This window comes from Xenopus laevis, chromosome 3S (assembly GCF_017654675.1).
Source record: "Xenopus laevis strain J_2021 chromosome 3S, Xenopus_laevis_v10.1, whole genome shotgun sequence".
NCBI lineage: Eukaryota > Metazoa > Chordata > Amphibia > Anura > Pipidae > Xenopus > Xenopus laevis.
In genome coordinates, this window is record NC_054376.1 from 126,401,169 (window position 1) to 126,407,168 (window position 6,000).

Consider the following 6,000-nt stretch of genomic DNA (forward strand, 5'->3'; position numbering starts at 1 on the left):
AATTCAGCAGGTTTTAGATAGCGAATGAGCGAAGTCAAATTTTTAATTCGAATCGAATTTGGACTATTCCCTAGTCGAAGTACACAAAAAATAGCTCGGAATTCGAATTTTTTTACTTTGAAATTTCAATTCGGCCCTTGATAAATCTGCCCTGTTCAGTTAAAAGCAAAGTTCATGAGAATCCAGGCAGCACACATTGTCTTATCTGAGTCTTTTGGTTAGGAATTACAGATACAATTTACAGAGACATTCTCTTGGTTATGAAACGGCCAAGATTAAATTTCCAATAAGGCCTTTCCCTAAGAGCAGTGATCCCCAACCAGTAGCTCGTGAGTAACATGTTGCTCTCCAACCCCTTGGATGTTGCTCCCAGTGGCCTCAAAGCAGGTGATTATTTTTGAATTCCAGGCTTGGAGGCAAGTTTTGGTTGTATAAAAAACCGTTGTACTGCCAAACAGAGTCTCAATGTAGTTTGACAATCCACATAGGGGCTACAAAATGGCCAATCACAGCCCTTATTTGGCACCCGAGAACATTTTTCATGCTAGCGTTGCTCCCCAACTTCTTTTAATTCTGAATGTTGCTCACGGGTTCAAAAGAGTATGGGGTAAATAAAAGTGTTGAAAATAATGATGGGTTACAATTATAAAGGTATGTTCCATGCAGTAATGTTTCATTACAGAGGTTTCCAAATCATTCTATTTCTATTGTCTTGCATTGGGTTAATTCTGAAGCAACTACAATATAACAATATATTGTTTTTCTGAGCTACTGGATATCATGGGGTGGCTATTTTTGGTGCTTCATTTACTCCTATATCCTGTTCCTTCTTTGAATTCCTCATTATAGTATAGTACATATATATATAGGGCCACCATTAGAAATCATGGGGGGCCCCGTACAACAAAATTTTTGGGGCCCCCTGGGCCCCGCCCATACTGGCGCCCAAGTCCCACCCACTCCACATCACAGTTAAAAGACCACACAGACATCAGCACTAAAAAAGGAACCCCCCCCCACACAAGTTATAAAAAGCTATTGATGGTCAGGGCCCCCTTATAATTTAAAAAAAAAAACATTCGTGCCAGAGTCCCCCTTACAAGTTAAAAAAAATTGGGGCCCCAAAGAATATTTTTTAAAAAATAAAAACATTGGTGCCAGGGTCTCCCTTACAAGTTAAAAAAAAATTGGGGCCCCAAAGAATATTTTTTTAAAAAAAATCATTTGCCCCAGGGCCTCCCTTACAAGTTAAAAAAAAATTGGGGCCCCAAAGAATATTTTTTTTAAAAATAAACATTGGCCCCAGGGCCTCCCTTACAAGTTGAAAAAAATTGGGACCCCAAAGAATATTTTTAAAAAAATAAAAACATCGGTGCCAGGGCCTCCCTTACAAGTTGAAAAAGTTGGGGCCCCAAAGAATATTTTTTTAAAAAAAACATTGGTGCCAGGTGCCAGGGCCCCACGTCTGTTTTTGTGACTTTGGGTGCTTCGGCTGTTCGGCACTTCCGCATTTCGGCTGTTCAGGACTTCAGAAAATGGCTGCAGGCTTTGGCACTCGCAAGGGGGGCCAGGCTCTTTCAAAAGTGCAGCACTGCAGGGCCCCCCCTTTATGCCTGGGCCCGGGACAGTTGTCCCCCTGATGGCAGCCCTGCCCATATTAACCAAACCACCTGAGTTCTCACCTAATTCTCCACTCCAATCCGCCATCTTGCCCGCTTACTTCCACTCCACTAAAAATTCAAAACCTATGCAAATGTGTGTATTATATTAGACTATACGATGTATTATTGGGTGTGATTATGATGGGAAAGGTGACCTACAACATTTCGGGAAGCTGGGAGATACAGGCATGTCTTCTCTGGATTAGCAAACCATTGTACTTTAAAAATCATAAGGGAGGGGCGCATGCGCGCAGCTGACCTGACATGACGTGTTGGTGAGAGCTCCGCTCCCGCACCCTGCTACTTAGCTATTATTTGCACGGAACGAGACCCCAAATCTCTGGATTACATATCCCACGTACTCTTACCGACTGCCCAATCTGGCGATGGGTCCCCCTTCTACTAAAAAGAAGCCGCAGCCCAGCACGCTGCCTATGTTCCAGAAACGTTCCACCGAACGGACCCGTCCGCCATCTTTGGCAGAGCACGAGGAGCCGGAACAACTGTCGGAGGCCGCAGCTCTTACTTCGGAGACGCAAACTGCACTACAAGCGGTGCAGAGCCTCTTTAAAACTGAACTGGCAGCGGCAGTAGCCGACTTTGCGAGGCAGCTTACTGATTTGGGGGACAGAGTGGACAAACTGGAGCACGTTACCGATGAACATGCCGTTGCTCTCCAGGAAGATCAGAAACAGATCATGACCCACCAGGATCAAATTTTGCAGTTGGAAAACAAAGTGGAAGATCTGGAGAATCGCTCCAGGAGAGGTAACCTGCGGGTTAGGGGGGTCCCGGAGACTGTCACGGACATTGCCCTCTTAATGGCAGAGGTCCTCCAACAGCTCCTGCCTGATCATACTTCTGATCAACTTCACATTGAGAGGATTCACAGAGCTCTGGGCCGACCCCGGAATAGTAACATCCCGAGGGACATTGTATTGAAACTACACCATGTGGAAGTCCGTGACCAGGCCCTGCAAGCGGCTAGGGGGTTGAAAAGGGAGGACCTCCCACATAACTTGCAGCTGTATGCTGATATTGCCCCCGCTACCCTGCAAAAAAGGCGACTCATGAAGCCTGTCACAGAGCTTCTCATACATCATAAGGTGAAATATAAGTGGGGCTTCCCCTTTTCCCTACAGTTCCCCTGGAACGGGCACTCTCATGTGATTTACACCCCTGAAGCAGGCATGGCGATTCTCAAAGGCCGCTCTAATGTTCCTGACAAAGGTGACCGGGCCTATTCTGCTTCACCGAGGTCGGATCCAGATTGGTCCGATGTACTCTTCGCCAGACAGCAGAAACGGCCACCACCATACTCTCCTACCAAAGAACAAAGGCCTTCCCGCCCAAGACCTGACACAGCGCAGACTTGATCCAAACCCTCATTTACTGCTATGTGCTTTTATTTCTACTCACCAGGGATACCCTGGCTCCGGTCTCCTTTCCTGGGTGCTGGTAGGCACTTGCACTGTTGCTATAGGCCTTGTCTGGTTTGTTCATATTGTTATTGCTAGCTATTGTTCCTACTTTTACCACCCTTAGTAGGGGGTGCGGGCTGATGCCCCCCCGGCCGAGTACCTCTCTTCTACATGCCCTCCATTCGTTGGAAGGGGAAGTCGGAGACACAGGGCTCACTCAAAGTGTTCAATCACTGTATGTTCTGTTTTCTTTTTGATTTTGTATACCATTTTCATGTTAATTGGTTCTTTCTGTTTTTGCCTTTTTTTTTCGTTGTTGCCTCCCTATGTGTAACCCTGGCGGTGGGGACTGTACTATGTCTAGTTGAGTTGGCACGCTGGTGGGCGACGCTACAATTCCGATGGAGACTTGGCGTTCAAGCATTGGTTTTTCAATATTGCTACTTTAGCATAATACCTAGCCCTCTTCATGTCCATTAATATAATTTCGCACAATGCGCAGGGCCTCAATTCTCCATCGAAAAGGCGGGCAGCATTTCAGACTTATGACCGTTTATCCCCAGACATTTTATGCATTCAGGAAACTCATTTTACTCAGACTTCCTATCCTAAGTTTTTCCACAAACATTATACGAGGTTCTATCTCTCTTCTACTTCCAGTAAACATAGGGGTGTGGCAGTGCTACTCCATAATAGGTTTCCCTTTACTGTTACGAAGGCCATACCAGATAGTCAGGGACGATACCTTATTTTATTGGGGACCCTGTACGACGCATCGTATGTTATAGTCTCTTCCTACGCCCCGAATGATTCCCCGCTTCTCTTTTTTGAGACGCTGCTCCGTAAACTGCCTGATGTTCCAACGGCACGTATCCTGTGGGCTGGGGATTTCAATTTATCTTTTCACCATTCTCTGGATAGATCCTCCATTGATAGCACCTTCAGACATAAGAAAACCACCAAACAAATTGATTCTCTCTTACACACCTACAATCTTGCCGATTCTTGGAGGGAGTTTCACTTTACTAACAGGGGATATACCCATTATTCACATGTGCATCACAGTTATTCTCGGATAGATTACATTCTGGTCAATACCCGTGATGTCTCTAAAATTATTGATTCTAAAATTTCGCTCTGTGCTTGGTCAGACCACGATATAATGATCACCACGCTGGACTTGCAAACCTCCCCTACTATACGGCCTACTTGGCGACTCAATGAAAGTCTTTTAGCCGATCCAGACTGTATTGCCCTCATTGAGACAGACCTTAAACAATTTTTTGCTGAAAATTGCACTTTAGATGCTTCTCCCGCTTGGGTATGGGTGGCGCAGAAAGCGTTCATTAGGGGCTGCCTCATTCGCTATGCAGCAAAGAGAAAAAGGGAGAGATTGCAGATACTCACTGTATTAGAAATGGAATTAAATGATTTGGAAACAGCCAACAGATCACACCCTACTAATCGCACTAGGCACCGTATAGAGGAGCTTAAACAGAAAATTAGAGCTTGTCAAATAACTACGGCGGAACACGCCATTCGCAAAACTAACCATAAATTTTACTTATACGCCAACAAGCCTGATAAAATGCTGGCCAACCTATTAAAAGCCCATAATAAACGTAATTCCATTCATAAGATCCGTCAGCCTGATGGCCGTATCACTTCAGACCCGAATGCTATAGTGTCGGCTTTCCAAACTTATTATCAAACCCTTTATGACTCCCCGCCCCAGATAAATGACGCGACTTTGCACCGCTCCATTCAACAACATGCCCCAGCCCCAATAACAGAGGAGATGAAATTGATGCTAGAGGAAGAGATTACGTATCAGGAGATCGAAATTGCTATAAAAAATCTGAAGTCAAACAAGGCCCCTGGACCTGATGGCTTTTCTTCCCTGTATTATAAAAAATTTCAGACTCAGCTGATTCCCCATCTACAGGCATTATTTCGGCATATTGTTGCAGGGCACCCTTTACCACCAGAGATGAATGAGGCTAGGGTAACCGTGATTCCTAAACCTAATAAGGACCCCCTATCTGTAAAAAATTATAGACCGATTTCCTTATTGAATTTAGACATCAAATTGCTTGCTTCCATTCTGGCTCATCGCCTGAATAAAGTCCTTGCCACACTTATCCATAAGGATCAAATCGGATTTATACCCTCTCGCCAAGCACCTGATAATATCAGAAAAGTTGTTAACCTGATAGCTCACGCAATTAAAACTAATACTCCCCTCTGTCTTCTTGCGCTTGATATTGAGAAAGCGTTTGACACCCTAAACTGGAGATATCTTTTCGGTTTACTTGAAGCAATTGGAGTAGGCTCCAATTTTTTGAATAAGCTAACCACTTATTATCATGCTCCCAGAGCCAAACTTAATCTTCCGTCTACAGATCCGCAGGCACTTATCAATATTAAGAGGGGCACTAGACAAGGATGCCCACTCTCTCCGGCTTTATTCGCCCTGGCTATGGAGCCTCTGGCGAGAGCCATTAGGGATCACCCAGATATTAAAGGCTTGCACATCAAGGGTAGGGAGTATAAGCTTTCGTTGTTTGCAGATGATCTGTTGCTGCATGTGACAAACCCACTCACTTCTCTCCCTAATTTACAGAACTCTTTACTCGACTTCGCCACGGTATCTGGTCTTAAGATTAACCCCGATAAGTCTGAAATGCTGCCCTGTAATGTGCCACTGCATGTCGTTAAACTGATAGAACTTAATTTTGGTTTCCATATTAGAACTGACTCTTTACAGTATTTGGGAATTAAGATAACTAGCCAGATCCCCTCTCTATATAAAGCTAACTTTAGTCCAATGCTTCATACTTTGACTCAAGATCTGTTGAAATGGGACAAGCATAAAATTTCGTGGATCGGTCGGATTCACTGTGTTAAGATGGTGTTGC